The sequence below is a fragment of the Gorilla gorilla genome, chromosome X (genome assembly GCF_029281585.2).
Source record: "Gorilla gorilla gorilla isolate KB3781 chromosome X, NHGRI_mGorGor1-v2.1_pri, whole genome shotgun sequence".
NCBI lineage: Eukaryota > Metazoa > Chordata > Mammalia > Primates > Hominidae > Gorilla > Gorilla gorilla.
Genome location: NC_073247.2, coordinates 121,621,132 through 121,645,736, shown reverse-complemented (window position 1 = coordinate 121,645,736; position 24,605 = coordinate 121,621,132).

Here is a 24,605-nt window from a genome sequence, read left to right as displayed (position 1 = left end):
GACAGATCGAGACTCCGTCTCAAAAAAAGAAAAAAAAAAGAAGAGAAAAAGGCTGGGCGCTGTGTCTCACTCCTCTAATCCCAACACTTTGGGAGGCTGAGGTGGGCAGATCGGTTGATCTTATGAGTTCAAGACCAGCCTGGCCAATGTGGCAAAACCCCATCTCTACTAAAAAATAAAAATAGCCAGACGTGGTGGCACATGCCTGTAGTCCCAGCTACTTGGGAGGCTGAGTTGGGAGGATCACTGAGTCTGAGGAGGTTGAAGCAGCAGTGAGCCGTGATAACAATACTCCAGCCTGGGTGACTGAGTGAGACTGTGTGTGACCCTGTCTCAAAAAAAAAAAAAAAAGAAGAATAAGAGAAAAAAATCCTCAGATAACCCTCCTCCCATTACCCTCAACACTTGCACCATTTGTTTTACGCAAATGACTGTTTTTCAGGGTCAAAACCAAGTTATCACACAACTTTTCTGTCATTACCTGATAAAGCTATAACAAACTAGTACTGTTCTTAGAAATATTTCCAGGTTAGATATATGAGTATTGCCAGGGAAAAATGTGTTTAAATTTATATCTAAAGATCGGGACCGGGCGCGGTGGCTCATGCCTGTAATCCCAGCACTTTGGGAGGCTGAGGTGGGTGGATCACGAGGTCAAGAGTTTGAGACCTGCCTGACCAACATGGTGAAACCCTGTCTCTACTAAAAATACAAAAATTAGGTGGGCGTGGTGGCGCGTGCCTGTAATCCCAGCTACTCAAGAGGCTCAGGCAGGAGAATCGCTTGAACCCGGGAGGCAGAGGTTGCAGTGAGCCGAGATCCTGCTACTGCACTCTAGCTCGGGCGACAGAGTGAGACTCTGTCTCAAAAAAAAAAAAGGAAGTCTAGGCATTTTGAAGAGTGCCTCATTTTTCAAAGGAGAAACCCTCAATTTACAACTCTGCAACATGGGGCATCTCACATCTCATTTTACTCACTGGAGTTTTCTTTCCTTTAATACCCTCATCTAATTTTTTTTTTTTTTTTGAGACAGGGTCTTGCTCTGTCACCCAGGCTGAAATGCAGTGTCATGATCATAGCTCACTGTAACCTCTGCTTCCTGGGTTCAAGTGGTCCTCCCACCTCAACCTCCCAGGTAGCTGGGACCAGAGTTGCATGCCACCACACCCAGCTAATTTTTGTATTTTTTGTAAAGACGGGGTTTCACCCTGTTCCCAGGCTGATCTCAAACTCCTGGACTCAAGCAATCTGCCCACCTTGGTCTCCCCGATCCCTCGCAATCTTAGGGATCAGCCGCTAAAGGAATACGGCTTTGGTTGCATTTTGCAACCCCTGGGGTGGAGATGAAAGGGTTGGATGGGAAGGGCAAATCTAAGTCAAATAATCGACACAGTCTTTGCTATAGCTATTTCTTCCTATAATTGAAATGAGTGAGTTTTTACTTTTCCCAAAGAACAATTAAAGGAATAGAAAAGCACTAAAATAGTCATTAGTAGATTTGTAAATATTCCCTGTGGTAGGAAAAAAGAACATTTCTGCCATAGATTAATTCCTGTAGTCAGCAAATAGTTATTGAATATTCTCTGTGTGCTGCTCATTGTCCGTACGTACTGAGGGCACAGCAGTGAGCAAGACTGACAACATTCTGTCCTTGTAGAGTTGATGTTCTAGTAGGGAGAGACTGAAACAATAAACAAAATTATTTTAGATAGTGGAAAGTGCTACGTAGAAAACAAAATAGGGTAATGTGATGGTGGGGATGGGTAATTAGTTTAGATGGAGTGGTCAGGGAAGGCCTCTCAGAGGAGGTACCCTTTGAGCAGAGTCCTGAATAAAAGTGTGTCAGTCAACAAATATTAACATAGTTATTATATGACTCAGTCATGTAACTCTTACATATATACCCAAGAGAAATGAAAACCTATGCTCATACAAAAACTTGTACACGAATGTTCATAGCAATATTATTCATAATTGTCAAAAAGTGGAAACAACCTAAATGTTCATCAACCAATTAGTGGATAAACAAAATGTGGTATAACCGTACAATGGAATATTATTCCACCACAAAATGGAATGAAGTTGTGCTATAACATGATCTTTGAAACCATTATGGCAGTTGAAATAAACCAGTCACAAAAGGCCATGTATTGTATGATTCCATTTATATGAAATTTCCCGAATAGACAAATTTATGGAGACAGGTAACACATTCATGGTTGGTGAGGAGAAGAGGAGTAAGGGGTAATAGCTAAAAGATCTGGGGATTCTTTTTGGGGTGAAGAAAAGTGTGAAATTAGATAGTGATGATGATTTCACAACTTTGAATATATTAGAAACCATGGGTTTATATACTTTCAAATTGGTGAATTTTATTGTATGTGAATTATATTTCAATAAAGAAATATAAAAATCAGATCGTGGGATTACGGTGGCTCACGCCTGTAATCCCAGCACTTTGTGAGGCCGAGACGGGTGGATCACCTGAGGTCAGGAGTTCAAGACCAGCCTGGCCAACATGGTGAAACCCTGTCTCTACTAAAAATACAAAAATTAGCTGGGCTTGGTGGCTGGCACCTGTAATCCCAGCAACTCAGGAGGCTGAGGCAAGAGAATTGCTTGAACCCAGGAGGCAGAGGTTGCAGTGAGCCAAGATCATGTCACTGCACTCCAACCTGAGCAACACAGCAAGACTCCGTCAAAAAAAAAAAAAAAGGATCAGATCATGAATGCCTGAGAAACAGTACTTTGCTACTCATTTCACAGTGACAGAAAAAACATTAAAAAAAAAAAGAGTGAGTGAGTCAGTCATATGGTGATGTGAGGGAAAGGGGTTTTAGGCAGAGAGAACAACAAGTGCAAAGGCCCTGACGGTGGGGAGAGCTTGGTTTATTTGAGGAACAGAAAGCAGCTGGGTATGGCTGCTGTTGAGCAAGTGAGGGAGAGGGTGATGAAAGATAAGGTGGGAGAAGTAGGTAAAGACCAGAAAGTATAGGGTTTTTTACACCATTTTAATGAGTTTGGATTTTTTTCTCAACATAGTGAGAAAGCATTGGAGAGTTTCAAGCAAGGGAATTACATGATCTGGTTTAAAAATGTTTAAGATTCCTCTGACCGCCAGGTGGAGAATAGTTTGTGAAGTGGGATAAAAGTAGAGGTGGGTAGAGAAGCTACTGCAGTAGAGAAGCAGGTGGTGTCGGTAGCCTGGACAAAGGAGGTAACAGAGGAGATGGGGAGAAGCAGGTGGATTCAGGACATACTTGGGAGGCAGAATCATCAGGACACACTGACAGAGTGTGAGGTGGGAGGGAGGGAAAAAGAGAAATTGGGTATCACTTCTAGATTTTTGGTATGAATTACAAATAAATAATTGTTCTTGTTTCAGATATCTTTAGAGCTCTTTTTGGCTATGTGAAAACTTAAGACTGTATCTAGTTATAACTCAGGAGTGCAATATGTAGGTCTGTCCTTGTTTCTTTAGTTACTCATTCACTACTATATTGCAGTTTCACCCTTTGCTCTCTCAAATAATCTAACCTCCATCAGTAGCTGTGTGATCATAATAATGAACGGTCTTTTAATCTTAATTTTACACTTCATTGTTGTTATGTTATTATTTCCTCCCGCTATTTTCTCTTGCTGCCTACTTATAAATGTGGACTTTCCAGAACATTCTTCACAGAACTTTCTGTGAAGGCCACTGCCTGACCACTTGTGTCTGCCAGTGAGTTCAGCAACGCAGGGTTCCAAGGAGCTACATCAGGCCATTTTTCCTGGGAGTTGCCCATGGCTTTCATCTGTGGTTTTCAATTACTTTTGCTATTCCTCTTTCCATCAGCATAGCTAATTAAGTTGGCTCCAAGTCTCTGGTAAAAAGGTTTTATAATGAAGAATGAAAATCTGGTCAACTTATTTCATACAATTCAGCTAAAAAGCTGTACACCAGTCACTTAATAAGGTCACGATAATGTATTTTTTCTCTTGTATGCATTTCAGTTTTATAAAGCGTCGGTTTCTAAATTGCTTTTTAAATTAATGAATATTTCTAAATACAACAGACTTCTTGTGAAGAAATCAAGTCAGTAGCATTAACTTAATCTTTGATTTCATTAGTTGTTTTTATTAGTTGTACAGAATCATGCAGTTTCTCATTAAGCTACTTAGAAGGTGCTCACCTTTCTTTCGGGCACTGTTTATCTAAGTCTTGAAAGAGACCCTTTTGCACTCAATGTGTCTGAAATGTGTTTCATTACTTTTCCCTCAAGCCTGATTCCCCTGTGCCTTCTGTTCTAATAAACAGCACTCTCATCCAACCAATCAACTGAGTCAGAAACCTCCCCCTCATCTCGCACATTTGATCAGTTGCTAAGTCTTTTCACCTACCTCCTAAATGTCCCACTCGTGTGCCCAGCTGTCCATTTCCATTCATCTCCAATGCCACTGCTCTGGCTCAGGCCTCTCTTTGATCTGGAATATTGCAATAGTGTCCTGACAAGCCCCCTCTTCTATTAGTCATCTTCCTCCCCAAGCCATCCTTCCTGCTGCTGTCACAGTGACTTTTCTAAATGCAAATCTGATTTTTAATCTCCTGCCTAAAAGCTTTCAATGGCTCCCTATAGCTTGTTGGATAAAATCCAAACCCTTAGCACAGCACACACAGCCTTCCAATATTTGTACTTTGCTCACTTTTCCAACATCACCTTCAACATAGGGAACATAGATATTTCTTATGCTCTAGGTAACTGAGTTACTTACAGCGCCCTTAAATATGTTATGAGTTTTATGTCCCATTGACTTGGTAGATGTTGTTTCTCTGCCCAGAAAAATGCTTTCCTTTTCCTCCTAACCTTATCCCCCAGCAAACTCCTATTCTCTTTCAAGACCAAGCTCCAATGTCTTCTCTGTGAAACTTTCTGAGATCCACTCCTTGGCTCTCATAGAGACTAGGTGCTTAATGAATGCTGATGAACAGCTAAGTGCATAAATTAAAGGTAGCTCATGGGATCAAGGGTGGGTAATATGGCATAAAGGGTTATGAATGAGGACTTCAGGGCATTGAAGGATGTGAGAAGTTCAGCCAGAGAGGTTGGATTAGCGATAGGAAGAAGAGGAAACTTGCAGAGAACAGAGGAATGGACAAAGACAGGTTTATGGTTTCCCTGGTTCAGGGTGACTTTCTTATACTTATTTCTTTCACAAAGTGAAACATGGTTACTACTGAGCTGAAGTTGCTGAAAGAGGAAAGTCACTGAGATAGGCCTTTTATAAAGAGGAAGGAAGATAAAGTCATATTGAGATAGGCATCGTTTTTTGTTACAAATTCAGTCAAATGTTTCCACATAGCCCCCCAAAAAGTTCACCCTACAAGCAACTCTAGACGTGTTTATTGTTTTAGTATCTCCTCTTCTTGCTCACATAATGTGGAAAGGTTACTTTTCAACCAAGAAACTTTGGAAAGAAAGTTAAAATCCCTGAGAGCCTATAGAGTTCCCACTATGACTTTTAACCACATTCAATGTAGGGAAGAGATGTGCAGTAATAGCTCAGCCCTCAGATATTCTATGATGCTAAAATAACAAATACCTCTAGAATGTTAGAGCTAGAAGTGCTCTTGAAGGTCATTTGATTTAAATATTTAAATAGATGAGAAACCAAGGCACAGAGAGCTCGGGTTAGTAGCAGGTTGTAATGGGGAAGACAGAAATAGACAATTTACAGCACCATGGAGCACGAATGAGAGTAGTATGCTAAGGTACTATGGGAGGACAGAGGAGAGGCATGCAGCAGAGCTTAGGGATGGAATGGAGAGGTGTCAAGGAAGGAAGTCTTCCTAGAAACCTTAAGTGTCTTAAAGAAGAGGAGAAGTTAGCTTGGAGAAATTTTCTCCTCTCCTGGCCTCTTTTGTATCCTATATTGTTTGTTTTACTAACTTGACACAGGTTTTGTGAGGGATTGATGAAATATGTCTTGCCTTTCCCATCACATTCTAAGTTTTAGAAGGAAGGAGCCTGTCCTTTACTCTTGTATTGCCTCTTAGTGCCTAGCTTCTTGTATACATACATGGTAGATAATAAACAAATACTAGTTAAGTGAATGGATAAATGAGTAGAGGAATAATTATATTTACTGAGTGCTTATATGTTTTAACTCATTGAAATCTCACATAAATTCTATGACAGAGGAACTATCATCTCATTTAACAGATGAGAAAAGTAAGGTAAAGGGAGATTACTTACTATACAAGTGGAAAGAACAGGGAATCAAGAATTTTGAGTTCTGGACCTCAACAGAAGTAGACTAGCAACCATTTGTGGTAAGTGGGTTAAGCTGTTTAAGCCTCTATTTCTCCCTGATTATGTATTATAATCAGACTGCACTAACGCAAATAGAACTTCACTGGTAATGGTGGGAAATGACTGATCAGAGACATAGTTTGGCTTTGGAACTGAAGGACAGCAAGATAATTTGAATATAACTTTGCATTGTTTCTGTCAAATTTTCATGTTCCAACCAGTTAGGGAGTCAGCTTGCCCTCTTCTTTCTCACCTTTAGTCAGTGATTTTTCAACTGCTACCAAAAATCTAAGAACGTAAGCATTGCCCAAATCTTGACCAGGGGTGGTGGCTCACGCCTGTAATCTCAGCGCTTTCGGAGGCCGAGATGGGCAGATCACGAGGTCAGGAGATCAAGACCATCCTGGCCAACATGGTGAAACCCCGTCTCTACTAAAAATACTAAAATTAGCTGGGCATGGTGGCACGTGCCTGTAATCCCAGCTACTTGGGAGGCTGAGGCAGGAGAATCGCTTGAACCCTGGAGTCGGAGGTTGCAGTGAGCCAAGACCACGCCACTGCACTCCAGCCTGGCGACAGAGTGAGACAACGTCTCAAAAAAAGAGAAAAAGCATTGCCCAAATCTCACCTTTCATCACCCCAAGCTGGCTGGAGCCCACCCCATAGCCTGTCCAGGTGGGCAGATCTGCCTTTTGAGCAGTTGGCCCAAGGTTTATTTCAGGCCAATATAACAGCTGCATTTCTCTTAGGTTAAATATGTTATACCACAATGAAGCAAAAAGCTGAAATCTTACAAACATTTCATGGAGATATTCTTCCAATGAAAAGATACTGAACTCTGAGGTTTGTTTGTTTATTTATTTATTTATTTTTGAGACAGGCTCTCACTCTGTCACTCAGACTGGGGTGCTGTGGTGCAGTCATGCCTCACTGCAGCCTCGACCTCTCAACCTCAATTGATCTGCCCACCTCCAGGCTTGTGCTACTGAGAGAAGACAACGTGCTGGCAGCCCTGGCAGCCCTAGCTCGCTCTCGGTGCCTCCTCAGCCTTGGCGCCCACTCTGGCCACGCTTGAGGAGCCATCCAGCCTGCCGCTGCACCGTGGGATCCCCTTTCTGGGCTGCCCAAGGCCGGAGCCGGCTCCCTCAGCTTGCAGGGAGGTGTGGAGGGAGAGGCGCGGGCGGGAACCCAGGCTGCGCGTGGGGCTTGCTGGGCTTGCGGGCCAGCGCGAGTTCCAGGTGGGCGTGGGCTCAGCGGGCCCACACTCAGAGCGGCCAGCCGGCCGCAAGCCCCCGGCAGTGAGAGGCTTAGCACCTGGGCCAGCAGCTGCTGTGCTCAATTTCTCACCAGGCCTTAGCTGCCTCCCGGCGGGGCAGGGCTCGCGACCTGCCGCCCGCCATGCCTGAGCCTCCCCGCCCTCCGTGGGCTCCTGGGCTGCCCGAGCCTCCTGGAGGAGCACCACCCCCTGCTTCAAGGCGCCCAGTCCCATCGACCACCCAAGGGCTGAGGAGTGAGGGCGCACGGCACGGGACTGGCAGGCAGCTCCACCTGCGGCCCCTGTGCGGGATCAACCGGGTGAAGCCAGCTGGGCTCCTGAGTCTGGTGGGGACTTGGAGAACCTTTATGTCTAGCTAAGGGATTGTAAATACACCAATCGGCACTCTGTATGTAGCTCAAGGTTTGTAAACACACCAATCAGCACCCTGTGTCTAGCTCAGGGTTTGTGAATGTACCAATCTACACTCTGTATCTAGCTACTCTGGTGGGGACTTGGAGAACCTTTGTGTGGACACTCTGTATCTAGCTAATCTAGTGGGGAGGTGGAGAACTTTTGTGTCTAGCTCAGGGATTGTAAACACACCAATCAGCACCCTGTCAAAACAGACCAATCAGCTCTCTGTAAAACAGACCAATCGGCACTCTGTAAAATGGACCAATCAGCAGGATGTGGGTGGGGCCAGATAAAAGAATAAAAGAAGGCTGCCCGAGCCAGCAGCGGTAATGCGCTTGGGTCCCCTTCTACAGTGTGGGAGGTTTGTTCTTTCGGTCTTTGCGATAAATCTTGCTACTGCTCACTCTTTGGTTTCACACTCCATTTGTGAGCGGTAACACTCACCACGAAGGTCTGCAGTTTCACTCCTGATCCAGTGAGACTATGAACCCACCAGAAGGAAGAAAGAAGAAACTCTGAACACATCCGAACCTCAGAAGGAACAAACTCTGGACACGCCGCCTTTAAGAACTGTAACACTCACCGCGAGGGTCTGCGGCTTCATTCTTGAAGTCAGTAAGACCAAGAACCCACCAATTCTGGACACACTACCATGATCATATATATTTATATTTATATTTATATATTTTTTAGATGGAGTCTCCCTATTTTGCCCAGACTGGCCTAGGGTTTAATAGGACTTTCATTTACATTTCTAACTATTTTATCACAAGTTGGCCTGGTGGTTTATTTGTGTGTTTGTTTGGAGTTTGTATAAAAATGCAAATTCCTCTGCTAAACACATCTGGCACTCCACAATCTGCCCTCTCTTAATCTCATGGCCTTTCCCAGCATGGATCGTTGGCTCTAGTTATACTGATCTTTCCATAGATCTCGTGCAGGGTATGTTCAGCCCTGCTTTTCCTGAATCATTCTGCTGGTCCTGAGGGCCCACTCACTCATCATCTAGCAATCCCTAATCCACAGCTGCTTTTAAGAGTTTTAGTTGTAAAAAAAAACAAGATAATGTCTTTTGTGGGAACATGGTTGGAGATAGAGGCGATTATCCTTAGCAAACTAACGCAGGAACAGAAAACCAAATACCACGTTTTCACTTACAAGTGGGAGCTAAACGTTGACAACTCATGGACACATAGAGGGGAACAATACACACTGGGGACTACTTGAGGGTGGAGGGTGGGAGGAAGGAGAAGATCAGAAAAAGTAACTATTGGGTACTAGGCTTAGTACCTGGGTGTCGAAATGATTTGTATACCAAACCCCCGTGACACGAGTTTACCTATGTAACAAACCTTCATGTGTATCCCTGAACCTAAAAGTTTTTTGAAAAAGAGTTTTAGTTGTTAATTCTCTTTGTACTTCTATGGAGCACTTGACTTGCTCCCTACAATGTTGTTGTTGTTTGCATATGCCAGGGTGTGCCACTGATTCAAGAAATGCTGGAATCTTGGGCAAGTATTTGCAAAGTTCCCAAGTATCCAAATGCCGAAGCAGTGCGGCCAGAAGAGCAAACACGTACAGACAGAGACACGGGAATGCCATTAGCTTTAATATATGAACAGGAGATTGCTAAAGTCATCTAAGCCAGGTAGCAATCAGCGCTGGCATTGATTTGCTGCCAAATCTTCCATTGAGAACATATAGAGCAGCAATGACTTCTAACATCATGATCCTATTTTTTATTGTTGTTTTTTTCACCCTAAAATGGAAACTATTAACTGTTTTATCAGATGGAAAGGAAAAAAAGCTAGGAACGACAACCAGAGACTGTAAATGGAGAGTAGAAAGCAAAAAACAAAAACAAAAAAAGTAGAGAAGGTAAAAAGAACTACTGGATGGCTCTTTCACTACTTGGCTCTGTGATCTTGGGCAAGGCATGTCACATTTTTCTGCCTCCAGTTCCTCATTTCAAAAGTCTCTTCTGGGGCAGAACTTGTCAATCAGGAAAAATTGAAATTGGACTAAGTATTAACTAACTTTGGAAAATCATTGCTGATTTTGTTAGAATGGTATTGTGATTCTGTTTTGAAAAACAATCTGTCAGAGATACATACTGATCTATTTATGAATGAAATGACATAATGTCTGGGATTTGCTTTAAAATGCTCATTCCCTCCAAAAAACTTTCTTTTAACTAGAGAGAGGGTTGGATAGATGAAACAAGAATGGCAAAATATTGATGATTGTTAAAACTAGGCAATGAATGCATGGGAGTTCATTATATAAGTCTCTCTAACTTTGTATATGTTTGAAATAATTGTCACTAATGAAATGTTAAACTAAAAAAAATAGGTTGTTTATTTCAAAGGAAGAAGAGACAGAACATCAAAATTGTATGAAAGGCCCGGGGAATAAAGTCAGTTAACCTAAGAACTAGGTTACAGAACATGAACTTACCTAGAACATGTATTCTATCTATGTTCATTTTTAGCCATCAAATTACCCTTATAAATAATATATGACAACAACTATCGCATGGAATATATATATATATATATATTTAGATGAAGTCTCACTCTGTCACCCAGGCTAGAGTGCAGTGGTGGGACCTTGGCTCACTGCAGCTTCTGCCTCCTGAGTTCAAGCGATTCTTGTGCTTCAGCCTCCTGAGTAGCTGGGATTATAGGCATGCCTGGCTTTTATATATATATATATATACATATATATGTGCATATATATATTTGTATATATATGTATATATATACATATATGTATATATATATGTATATATATACATATATGTATATATATACATATATGTATATATATATGTATATATATACATATATGTATATATATTTGTATATATATACATATATGTATATATATTTGTATATATATACATATATATGTATATACGTATATATTTGTATATATATACATATATATGTATATACGTATATATATGTATATATACATATATATGTATATACGTATATATATGTATATATACATATATATGTATATACGTATATATATGTATATATACATATATATGTATATACGTGTATATACGTATATATATGTATATATACATATATATGTATATACGTGTATATATGTATATATGTATATATATATTTATATATGTATATGTGTATATATGTGTATATATGTATATGTGTATATATGTATGTATGTATATATAAATATATATGTATGTATGTATATATAAATATATATGTATGTATGTATATATAAATATATATGTATGTATATATAAATATATATGTATATATATTTATAAATATATATGTATATATATTTATAAATATATATGTATATATATTTATAAATATATATGTATATATATTTATAAATATATATGTATATATATTTATATATAAATATGTATATATATTTATATATAAATATGTATATATATTTATATATAAATATGTATATATATTTATATATAAATATGTATATATATTTATATATAAATATATATATATATTTATATATAAATATGTATATATATTTATATATAAATATATATATATATTTATATATAAATATGTATACATATTTATATATAAATATGTATATATATTTATATATAAATATATGTATATATTTATATATAAATACACGTATATATTTATATATACGTATATTTATATATAAATATATGTATATATTTATATATAAATATATATGATATATTTATATATAATATATGTTTATGTATATAAATATATGTGTATATATTTATATATTATATATATAAATATATGTGTATATATATTTATATATAAATATATGTATATATAAATATATGTGTATATATAAATATATATACATATATAAATATATGTATATATACGTATATATACATATATAAATATATGTATATATACGTATATATACATATATAAATATATGTATATATACGTATATATACATATATAAATATATGTATATATACGTATATATACATATATAAATATATGTATATATACGTATATATACATATATAAATATATGTATATATACGTATATATACATATATAAATATATGTATATATACATATATGTATACGTATTATTTATATATACATATATATGTATACATATTTATATATACATATATATGTATACATATTTATATATACATATATATGTATACATATTTATATATACATATATGTGTATACATATTTATATATACATATATGTGTATACATATTTATATATACATATATGTGTATACATATATGTATATATAAATAATATATGTATATATAATTTATATATAAATATATGTATATATAATTTATATATAAATAATATATGTATATATAATTTATATATACATATGTATGTGTGGCCGGGCACGGTGGCTCACGCCTGTAATCCCAGCACTTTGGGAGGCCGAGGCGGGTGGATCACGAGGTCAGGAGATCGAGACCATCCTGGCTAACACGGTGAAACCCCGTCTCTACTAAAAATACTAAAAAAAATTAGCCGGGCGTGGTGGCGGGCGCCTGTAGTCCCAGCTACTCGGGAGGCTGAGGCAGGAGAATGGCGTGAACCCAGGAGGCGGAGCTTGCAGTGAGCCGAGATCGCGCCACTGCACTCCAGCCTGGGCGACAGAGCGAGACTCCGTCTCAAAATAAATAAATAAATAAATAAATAAATATATATGTGTATATATATTTATATATAAATATATGTGTATATATTTATATATAAATATATATGTGTATATTTATATATAAATATATATGTGTGTATATATTTATATATAAATATATATGTGTGCATATATTTATATATAAATATATGTGTGTATATATTTATATATAAATATATGTGTGTATATATTTATATATAAATATATATGTGTATATATATATATAAATATATATGTGTATATATATTTATATGTGTGTATATATACATATATACATATATGTATATGTATATATGTGTACATATATATGTATATATATTTATATATAAATATATATATACATATATGTACATATATTTATATATAAATATATATATACATATATGTACATATATATTTATATATAAATATATATATTTTAGTAGAGATGAGGCGCTCTCTCTCTATATATATATATATTTATATTTATTTTAGTAGAGATGCGGCTTCTCCATGTTGGCCAGGCTCAAACTCTTGACTTCAGATCTTCCGCCCGCCTCTGCCTCCCAAAGTGCTGGGATTACAGGCATGAGCCACCATGCCCAGCCAATATATATATATATATTTTTTACATGCTATTTTATTTAGAGACCATGGCTCAAAAGTACTAATACTATTTACATGCCACCTAGGCATAACTTCCTTTTACCAGATACCAGCACTACTTTATCTCCTGGCCAGGCCTGAGCCTGGAAACAGCTGTTTTCCCCTTATTGAATGACAGTATCCATTTTGGCAGTGTGAGCCCATTGGAATGAAAACTGTGAAACCCCAAAGTTGATTGAAAGTCACCACAGAGATCAAAATATGGGGCCGTTATTGACTCAAGGATAGAAATTAAGCAATGAAAGGATAAGATCTGTCCATGAAATTATTGATTACAAAATAAACTCATGACTCAATCTCCCACTCAGGTTTATTCGAATGTTGCAAGCTTGAAAGGTCAATCCTTGCAATGTAAACTTGCAGACTTTGTGGTGAGCAAATATTACATCTTTCTATGGGCACATCTGGGAATTGCCTTTGCCAGAGAGAGCTGTGTTGTTTTCTTGGCCCTGCACTCACTCTGGCTAAAGGTTAGTTGTTACCACCTGCTGCCTCTGGCCAGGCTTACTTAAGACTGGGCTTCACTAAAGTTGAGGGTTGGGGGTGGGGGAGGGAGGAGGAGGCAGGGGAAAATGGGCCAACGAGCTGACTCAGTCACACGTTATTTTTCTTGCCATCAGGTCCTGCAGCTGTTCTAGTAAACCTCTTAATGGTTGCCATTTGTAAAGACATGGAAACCTTTAGCTTTATCTGGCATCCTAATTCTCTTAATCACTGTTGCCTCTTTTGGCTTATGGCACATAAATGTCCTGAATTGTGGAATTTCCTATGGCTTAGCACAAGACGGGAAGGATAGGGCTCTTACATATGTGAAAGAATGAGGGGAAACAATCATAATTAATAACATTTATAAACTACTGACTGACAAGAATTGATTCATATTATCCTCACAACAACCCTATGAAGTAGAAATTATTATTATCCCCATTCTGCAGATGAGCATATCGAGGCTAATGTAACACAGTCCATAAGCTATAGACGTGGGATTTGAATCCAGGTATACGTTATGCCTGAGCCCATGTTTTTAATCACCCAGCTATATACTGCCTTCTGAAAGAGTGTCCATTGAAGTCTCATTTGTTGAACTATGCTAGAGTTGCTCCAGGTAAAGAAGTCCCACCAGCATGAATGCAAACATCAGAAACTCTAGCTTTTTTTTTTGGTATGCTGCCACCATAATATATTGCATAGTTTCTTGTGCAATACATGTGTTAGTTCATTAGAAGGAGTTGGGAGGAACAGATTTTCCTCTAAGAAACAGTTGGTTAACTCCTTTTTTCACAGGAACTAAACATTTCTGGTGTTTAGGAGCAATGTAGAAGCAAAAGATTTACTTCACTGTGTGGGATCTTAAGTCATGAATCAGGATTAGAAGCTACTCCTAACTTGGGGGGAAATGTTTATAAACCGGAAAGACCAATGTTGGTGAAAGCTGAAATAGACTAGAGATGGAATTCCTCTCCTAAAGACTCACCATTTGCATGGGAGGGGGGTTTTGGAATGGAATACTTTCCAAGGGAGCTGGTAGACAGAACTATTTTAGTGGGTACTGTTGTAGAAGCTACAACTACATGGTTGCTGAGGGGAACTTAAGCTAAAAGAGCAAAATTGGGTTATACTCATGGGGAAAGCCTTCCTTGAAGAGGTGACTTGAGATGGATATTGAAGAAAGCAAACAAAAATAAAGGAAATAAATGGGAAATCAGGATAAGGGGAATGGTATATGTGAAGACTTAGAGCTGTGTGTTTGAGATTAGTTTGGCATATTTGACTGGATTGTGTCAGGCCTCTGAGCCCAGGCCAGGCCATTGCATCCCCTGTGACTTGCACGTATACATCCAGATGGCCTGAAGTAACTGAAGATCCACAAAAGAAGTAAACACAGCCTTAACTGATGACATTCCACCATTGTGATTTGTTCCTGCCCCACCCTAACTGATCAATGTACTTTGTAATCTCCCCCACCTTTAAGAAGGTACTTTGTAATCTCCCCCACCTTTAAGAAGGTTCTTTGTAATTCTCCCCCACCTTTAAGAAGGTTCTTTGTAATTCTCCCCACCCTTGAGAATGTACTTTGTGAGATCCACCCCTGCCCACCAGAGAACAACCCCCTTTGACTATAATTTTCCATTACCTTCCCAAATCCTATAAAATGGCCCCACCCCTATCTCCCTTTGCTGACTCTCTTTTTGGACTCAGCCCGCCTGCACCCAGGTGAAATAAACAGCCATGTTGCTCACACAAAGCCTGTTTGGTGGTCTCTTCACACGGACGCACATGAAATTTGATGCCGTGACTCAGATCAGGGGACCTCCCTTGGGAGATCAATCCCCTGTCCTCCTGCTCTTTGCTCCGTGAGAAAGATCCACCTACGACCTCAGGTCCTCAAGCCGACCAGCCCAAGAAACATCTCACCAATTTCAAATCTGGTAAGCGGCCTCTTTTTACTCTCTTCTCCAACCTCCCTCACTATCCCTCAACCTCTTTCTCCTTTCAATCTTGGCGCCACACTTCAATCTCTCCCTTCTCTTAATTTCAATTCCTTTCATTTTCTGGTAGAGACAAAAGAGACATGTTTTATCCGTGAACCCAAAACTCCGGCGCTGGTCACGGACTAGGAAGGCAGCCTTCCCTTGGTGTTTAATCATTGCAGGGACGCCTCTCTGATTATACACTCACGTTTCAAGGGTGTCAGACCACGCAGGGACGCCTGCCTTGGTCCTTCACCCTTAGCGGCAAGTCCCGCTTTCCTGGGGCAGGGGCAAGTACCCCTCAACCCCTTCTCCTTCACCCTTAGCGGCAAGTCCCGCTTTCCTAGGGGGCAAGAAACCCCCAATCGCTTATTTCTGCACCCCAACCTCTTATCTCTGTACCCCAATCCCTTATTTCTGCACCCTGACCTCTTATCTCTGTGCCCCAATCCCTTATTTCCATGCCCCAACACCTTCTCTGCTTTTCTGGAGGGCAAGAACCCCCCCACCCCTTCTCTATGTCTCTACTCTTTTTTCTGGGCTTGCCTCCTTCACTATGGGTAAGCTTCCACCTTCCATTCCTCCTTCTTCTCCCTTAGCCTGTGTTCTCAAAAACCTAAAACCTCTTCAACTCACACCTGACCTAAAACCTAAATGCCTTATTTTCTTCTGCAATGCCGCTTGACTCCAATACAAGCTCGACAGTAGTTCCAAATAGCCGGAAAACGGCACTTTCAATTTTTCCATCCTACAAGATCTAAATAATTCTTGTCGTAAAATGGGCAAATGGTCTGAGGTGCCTGAAGTCCAGGCATTCCTTTACACATCAGTCCCTTCCTAGTCTCTGTGCCCAGTGCAACTCGTCCCAAATCTTCCTTCTTTCCCTCCCACCTGTCCCCTCAGTCCCAACCCCAAGCGTCGCTGAGTCTTTCTAATCTTCCTTTTCTACAGACCCATCTGACCTCTCCCTTCCTCCCCAGGCTGCTCCTCGCCAGGCCGAGCTAGGTCCCAATTCTTCCTCAGCCTCTGCTCCTCCACCCTATAATCTTTTTATCACCTCCCCTCCTCACACCTGGTCCGGCTTACAGTTTTGTTCCGTGACTAGCCCTCTCCCACCTGCCCAGCAATTTACTCTTAAAAAGGTGGCTGGAGCCAAAGGCATAGTCAAGGTTAATGCTCCTTTTTCTTTATCCCAAATCAGATAGCGTTTAGGCTCTTTTTCATCAAATATAAAAATCCAGCCCAGTTCATGACTTGTTTGGCAGCAACCCTGAGACGCTTTTACAGCCCTAGACCCTAAAAGGTCAAAAGGCCATCTTATTCTCAATATACACTTTATTACCCAATCTGCTCCCAACATTAAATAAAACTCCAAAAATTAAATTCCGGCCCTCAAACCCCACAACAGGATTTAATTAACCTCGCCTTCAAGCTGTACAATAATAGAAAAAAGTTGCAATTCCTTGCCTCCACTGTGAGACAAACCCCAGCCACATCTCCAGCACACAAGAACTTCCAAACACCTGAACCGCAGCGGCCAGGCGTTCCTCCAGAACCTCCTTCCCCAGGAGCTTGCTACAAGTGCCAGAAATCTGACCACCAGGCCAAGGAATGCCTGCAGCCCAGGATTCCTCCTAAGCCGTGTCCCATCTGTGCGGGACCCCACTGGAAATTGGACTGTTCAACTCACCTGGAAGCCACTCCCAGAGCCCCTCGAACTCTGGCCCAAGACTCTCTGACTGACTCCTTCTCGGCTTAGCGGCTGAAGACTGATGCTGCCCGATCGCCTCGGAAGCCCCGTAGACCATCACGGACGCCGAGCTTCCAGTAACTCTCACAGTGGAAGGTAAGCCCGTCCCCTTCTTAATCAATACGGAGGCTACCCACTCCACATTACCTTCTTTTCAAGGGCCTGTTTCCCTTGCCTCCATAACTGTTGTGGGTATTGACAGCCAGGCTTCTAAACCTCTTAAAACTCCCCAACTCTGGTGCCAACTTAGACAATACTCTTTTATGCACTCTTTTTTACTTATCCCCACCTGCCCAGTTCCCTTATTAGGCCAAGATATTTTAACCAAATTATTTGCTTCCCTGACTGTTCCTAGATTATAGCCGCATCTCATTGCTGCCCTTCCTCCCAATCCAAAGCCTCCTTTGCGTCCTCCTCTTGTATCCCCCCATCTTAACCCACAAGTATAAGATACGTCTACTCCCTCCTTGGTGACCGATCACGCACCCCTTACCATCTCATTAAAACCTAATCACCCTTACCCCGCTCAATGCCAATATCCTATCCCACAGCACGCTTTAAAAGGATTAAAGCCTGTGATCACTCACCTGCTACAGCACGGGCTTCTAAAACCTATAAACTCTCCTTACCATTCCCCCATTTTACCTGTCCTAAAACCAGACAAGCCTTACAAGTTAGTTCAGGATCTATGCCTTATCAACCAAATTGTTTTGCCTATCCACCCCATGGTGCCAAACCCATATACTCTCCTATCCTCAATACCTCCCTCTACTACCCATTATTCTGTTCTGGATCTCAAACATGCTTTCTTTACTATTCCTTTGCACCCTTCATCCCAGCCTCTCTTTGCATTCACTTAGACTGACCCTGACACCCATTAGGCTCAGCAAATTACCTGGGCTGTACTGCCGCAAGGCTTCACAGACAGCCCCCATTACTTCAGTCAAGCCCAAATTTCATCCTCATCTGTTACCTATCTCGGCATAATTCTCATAAAAACACACGTGCTCTCCCTGCTGATCGTGTCTGATTAATCTCCCAAACCTCAATCCCTTACAAAAGAACAACTCCTTTCCTTCCTAGGCATGGTTAGTGCGGTCAGAATTCTTACACAAGAGCCAGGACCACACCGTGTAGCCTTTCTGTCCAAACAATTTGACCTTACTGTTTTAGCCTAGCCCTCATGTCTGCGTGCAGCGGCTGCCACTGCTTTAATACTGTTAGAGGCCCTCAAAATCACAAACTATGCTCAACTCACTCTCTACAGCTCTCATAATTTCCAAAATCTATTTTCTTCCTCACACCTGACACATATACTTTTTGCTCCCCGGCTCCTTCAGCTATACTCACTCTTTGTTGAGTCTCCCACAATTACCATTGTTCCTGGCCCGGACTTCAATCCGGCCTCCCACATTATTCCGGATACCACACCTGACCCTCATGACTATATCTCTCTGATCCACCTGATATTCACCCCATTTCCCCATATTTTCTTCTTTCCTGTTCCTCACCCTGATCACGCTTGCCTCGTGCTATCCCCAAACTGCCATTCTTAACTCTTGAAGTAAATAAATAATCTTTGCTGGCAGGGCTATGCTGAATCTCCTTAGGAACTCTCTAATCAGATGTCCTGAGTTGTCCCAATTCTTAGACCTTTTATACCTGTTTTTCTCCTTCTCTTATTCCATTTAGTTTTTCAATTCATACAAAACCATATCCAGGCCATCACCAATAATTCTACACAACAAATGTTTCTTCTAAAAACCCCACAATATCATCCCTTACCACAAAATCTTCCTTCAGCTTAATCTCTCCCACTTTACATTCCCACGCCACCCCTAATCCCGCTTGAAGCAGCCCTGAGAAACATCGCCCATTCTCTCTCCATACCACCCCTCAAAAATTTTCGCCGCTCAAACACTTCAACACTATTTTGTTTTATTTGTCTTATTAATATAAGAAGGCAGGAATGTCAGGCCTCTGAGCCCAGGCCAGGCCATCGCATCCCCTGTGACTTGCACGTATACATCCAGATGGCCTGAAGTAACTGAAGATCCACAAAAGAAGTAAAAACAGCCTTAACTGATGACATTCCACCATTTTGATTTGTTCCTGCCCCACCCTAACTGATCAATGTACTTTGTAAATCTCCCCCACCTTTAAGAAGGTACTTTGTAGTCTACTCCACCCTTAAGAAGGTTCTTTGTAATTCTCCCCACCCTTGAGAATGTACTTTGTGAGATCCACCCCTGCCCACCAGAGAACAACCCCCTTTGACTGTAATTTTCCATTACCTTCCCAAATCCTATAAAACGGCCCCACCCCTATCTCCCTTCGCTGACTCTCTTTTCGGACTCAGCCCACCTGCACCCAGGTGAAATAAACAGCCATGTTGCTCACACAAAGCCTGTTTGGTGGTCTCTTCACACGGACACGCATGAAAGATTGTAGAATAAGAAGGGATTAAACAACAAACATTTATCAAGCACCTACTGTATATCAAGCATTGCACTAAACTTTGAGAATGTAAAGGAGAACCCAACATGGTCCCAGGCAACCTTTGGGGTCCTCCCCATGCAGTAGGAGGGACCGAGGCACACATAAGCCCTCATGGTCCAATGGGTGCTGTGGTAGAGGAACGTACCTGGAGAAGTTGGAGAAGGCTTAATGGATGAAGGAGGCTTGAGAGGTATCTTGGGTGATGACGGGTTTCGTCACAAGGAATAGTGGAGGGAGGGGAAGGATATTCCAGGCAGAGGGAGCAATATTTGTGTGACAGGGCCTACTGCATGTTCCAGAGGGTGGGACAATCATGGCTGGGCGCACCACAGGCAGCAGCAGAAGGCAAGTGGACGAGTGTTTGGAGTCAGCTATTCACAGCCCTATTGGCCAAGCTGAGGGTTTTGTTCTGTGAGCAAGAGGGAGCCACTGGAGCTTTTTATTAAGGCAGATGTGGGACAGACCAGGAAGACAGTACTTACCGCACCAGGGTATAGAAGGATTGGAGGGAAGAGAGGCCAGCTGCATGCGGACCAGTTGGGAGACCATCTCCAGGGTCTGGGCAAGAAGTGGAACAGGCTCTGAACCACGACCGTGGCAGTGAGAGCCGAGAGGAGGGGATGACTCAGGGCACATGTCAATAGGTAGAAACCTCAGGGCTGGCTCTCATGGGGTCAAGGAGAGGGAAAAGATGACAAGGACCCTGAGGTTCCAGCTTGGGTCCGTGGTGATACTGTCAACTGAGGCAGGGAACACAAGACTGTTAGTAGAGACGGGGAGTGAGGGGAGACAGGCGACAAGGTCTGTTTGGACTTATTGGGTTTGGGGTGCTAGATAGAGGACATGTCCAGCAAGAAACTGGGAATCTTGGCTTTGAGCCCAGGCGAGACATGGGGGCTGGAAAGCCACCACAGTCAAGGGGTATTAGTTGACCTCATGGGACTGGATGGGGTTTCTCTTGTCCCATTTTACTCCTCCAGGGCAAAGGCTGGGGACAGAGTCAGGCGAACCCCAGTATTTGAAGAGTGAGGTGGTAGCAGATGCCAGCCTGGAGTGAGAAGACACCCTTCTTCTGGCCCTTCCCAGAAACATCCCCTTCCCCTCAGGATCATGGTCCTTGTTCCAGGGCTGCACTCAGGCCTGTGACAGAAGGAAGGGAGGGAGGGAGGGAGGAAGGAAGGGAGGGAGGGAGGAAGGAAGTAAGGCAGGAAGGAGGGAGGCAGGGAGGGATGGAGGGAGGAAGGAAGGGAGTGAGGAAGGAAGTAAGGCAGGAAGGAGGGAGGGAGGGAGAGAGGGAGGGAAGGAAGGAGGAAGGAGCTCTGTGTGCAGAACTCATGCCCACACAGGGGCCATGAAGCAAGGCAAGAACAGTCACTTCAGTTCTTGAGTTCTTTAGTGTGGGAATGTCTTCTAACAAAACCCGATAAATTAACGATTGGGGATTTGGGGCAGCAAGGACAAAGACCACAACTCTACATTGACACCTGGAGCACTCAGTTCCAGCAACTGCATCTCCACTGCTGCAGAGCTGGGAACACATTCACGGCAGCATTTTTTCAAGCTCCTGTCTGTGCAAACCACAGCTGGTCTCCTAGGAGTCCTAACACTTTAATTAGACCTAGCAGGTCCCGGAACAAAATCCCATAATCCCATAAATCTAATGCAACAAGTTAGGCATGATAGTTTTAGTCACATTCTGAATGCAAGCAGCACTTATCCAGGATGGTAGGAAATGGCTTATATCCATAATCATAGGTGTTACTTTAACTGAGATTTGTTATAAACAGTCACCATTATCTGAGTTGGAGACATAGAAACTAAGAAAGTCTACACACACACACCCAACCTAGGCCATTTTAATGTCTTCTATATTTTGCTATATTTTTCTTCGACTGAGAGTGAGTGCTGGGACTGGACTACCTAGGGTTTAGCACGGGATACAGCTACCCTGAGGCCTCTTCCTTACCACCTCTTTTTTTGTCCCTTTAGGAGTAAGTCACTTGGCACCCTCTTCTTAGATGCAATCTGAAGACAGCCCAGAAATTCTGGCAATGCTTGGGAAAACTGCCCTGGGAGCAGTAGCTGTTTAACCTCCAGGGACCCAGTTATTCCCCAAGTTCCCACAGACACAAACCTAGGTTGTTTCTTCAGAAATGCTACCCCTGAGGCATTTCTGTCTTACTTTAGGCCATGAATAACTAGGCATCAAGTGTGAGGAATGGGAGGAAACCCAGGAGCAGCTACTAAAATTTTGCTCTCAGGCCCAAGAGTGTTAAAAGTTGGCCTTTCTTGCTGCTTAAGGTAATCATCAGAAAGTGAGCTGTATCTTCTCTGAGGTTCCCAAAAGCTTGCAAGGAACCTCCAGGAAACTCTAGCTTAGCCTTAGCCCTTGATGTTTAACACTGACGTGTGAACCTTGACCTAACTTTGTTTTCAGAACACTAACCAAGATGGCTTTGGTCTCCCAGTGATTTATTTGTTAAGTCCTTGGAGTTCCAAAGCCAATCGCTTAGAACTTCTTCAGGGAAGTAGGACAGATCCCAGTTAACTCCAAGTTTCAAGAACCTCTTGCCTTGCATGGGCTTTTATGATATAGTCAGCCAGTCTCCCTGACCCATAGGATTTATTTCTATTTTCTCTTCTGAATCCACCAAGTGAGTGGTTATGAGTAGGTGCAGTCTCAGCTAATCCCCAGGCCGGGCAAATCTGACCCATTGGATCACATAAGTCTGAGAAGCTTCTCTTCCAGTCCCTGCTAAAATGATCTTCAATGCCCCCTAGTTGCCAGAGACTAGGAAATGAGTTATTGTGGACACTCTTGCTCCACAATTACTGGGACCCGAGAACTCCTAGAATCTTCTCTTATGGGCTGTTGTTTCCTCTGGTTCACAGAGGCAGCTTTTCCAAGAGGCCCTTGAGTGCTGGCTCAGAAGGGGAGGGTTCTCTCAGCTAGGGAGCACAGCACCAGCTTTGGGGCTCTCACCAGCAGAGAAGGCCCTTGGGCCAGGTCAGAGCCAAGGCAGGATCCCCAAGCCCAGTGGAGTGATTCCTACTCCAGCTATACATAAGGACACCCAGGAGAGGGACACCAGAGTCAGGGTCTGTCCCCGAGAGGAGTTACTTGCCCACTGACACTGTTGAGTAAATTTCTCCTCCTTGCCCTTTATGTCTCCTATGCAATGGCCAGCCATAGCCCCTATGTTGCTTTCAAAGCTAATTATGAGTGTCAGTTTGACACCAGAACAAAGAGTTAACAAGACAATTAGTTTCTGATTATACTAGAGCCAGCGGCCACTCTACCTGAATGGCCTGGGGTCTCAGGAATGCCAGTGTCTCAGGCAACAGGTCTGGTGATGGATACCCTTGCAACTCCCTAGGAGAGCTTAAAGGATTACTCTGGAGCCTTTCATCCTGTCCCCATAACTAGTCCAGGAGCCAGAATTTATAAGAACAATTCTTATCTGGAGGATCTTCAGAGCTTACAGCCAGGGCTGGCAGCCAGCTGAGATCAACTCGACACCCAATCTGGGAAGCCCTGAAGCTAAAATAAAAGAAACAGTTCCAGTTGTGGCCATTGTTAGGCTAAGTGGTGAACAAACTAGCCAAAGGAAACAAGTGGTATCATCTTACAAATAAAAGAATTTATGCTTATGGTCCCAGCCTCTGGAGTCAAATAGACTTGGGTTTGAGTTCAAGCTCTGCCACTTTCTAGCTTTGTAACTCATGGCAAGCCACACAACCTCTCTGAGCCTTAGTTTCCTCATGAATAAAATGGAGACTACTGATGTACTTCCTTCACAAGGTTAATGTGAGTATTAAATGAGTCCTTGCATGCTAAGCCTTTAACACAGAACTTGACTGTAACAAGACTCCTGAAATAAGGCATAGTGTTGTTATCACGAATCTCGTTAGCCTGCTCACTGGGATATAGCGGAAAAAGAAAAGGTCGGGGGCCAACTACTAAACAGGTCAAACTGCTTGACAGTCATGCCTCATCGGGCCACCGTGGAGATTTCCAGATACTGTTAGTGATGGAGTCCTTGTTTTCTCTTACAGTCCATGTGACCTGAGTTGCAGGTGCCTCCAGAATTGTAGAATATGTAGAATACTCATTTATATGCTTTATTCCTACCCTGATATCACTGAATGTTGTCACTTGTAGTCCAAGGGCCTTTCCCCCAAACCCAGGCTCCTGTTTTCTCTCTTAGCCCATGTGACCTGAGGTGTGGGTGGCTGCCTCTAGGACTGATAAGATATAAGATAGTATAAGCACTATTTTCCAAGTTTAAGGACAGAATAGGTGGGTGGCACAAGCCAAGAAAGATTCAGTGACATTTCCTTACCAGGCCTGGCTTGTCATTAAGGAATTTCTTCAGAAGTAACTAGGCAGCCTTAAAAATACAGATTTCTTGGCTTATCCTCAAAGACTCTGCTTCAACAAGTCTGGAGTAGAATTCAGGATTGAATAAACTCCCAAGAGGAATCTGATGCACAGCCATGCTTGAGAACAGTTAAATTGTATAAATGCTTCTCTGAAAAACAATAAGTCTCACACTTCAATGAGCATTGGATTTGCTTG